Below are 566 nucleotides of genomic sequence, written 5' to 3'. Positions count from 1 at the left end.
TGGGGCGGCCTGCGGGGTCAGGGGCGAGTAGATTGTGAGGCGCGGGGTCCTTGCCGTGATGCGTGCCTGCTGCTGCTTTTCGCGAGGCGATGGGGCCTGCGGGCAGGGCTGTGCCGAGCGTGGGCTGGGCCATGCTCTGTGGCAGAGGGGACGCGCTGTATCAATCAAAAAAAAAACAATGCGTGCCTATGCGTGTATGTGTGTTGGTGTTTATCGCAATCCACGGCGAAGAAGAAGGAGCGGAGGATGATCGGGGGGCGAGAATGAGTTACGCCAAAGCCATTCGCGAGTCCGCATATTCGTCTCCATCGATCGGACTTCTGGGCGGTGTGTGCGATCGCGCTGCTTCCACCGAAGGACCATCGCGGCCAAGCACAGAGCGCGTCTTTTCATAGAAGTGCAGTCATAAATGTAGGCTTGTGTCTTGGGCGCACGGATGGGGGTGCGGCGCCACGCATCCTTCCAGCTTCCTGTCTCAACGGGTGAGGACATGAAGAGGGTCGGCTGGGGAGGTGGGGCTCGCTCTGAAAACAAGTACAGTAGAAATAACAAGAGAGAGGAGGGGC

The sequence above is a fragment of the Leishmania donovani genome, chromosome 24 (assembly GCF_000227135.1).
Source record: "Leishmania donovani BPK282A1 complete genome, chromosome 24".
NCBI classification, from domain to species: domain Eukaryota; phylum Euglenozoa; class Kinetoplastea; order Trypanosomatida; family Trypanosomatidae; genus Leishmania; species Leishmania donovani.
The sequence above is the reverse complement of the archived record's forward strand: the minus strand, read 5'-3'. Positions refer to the sequence as shown.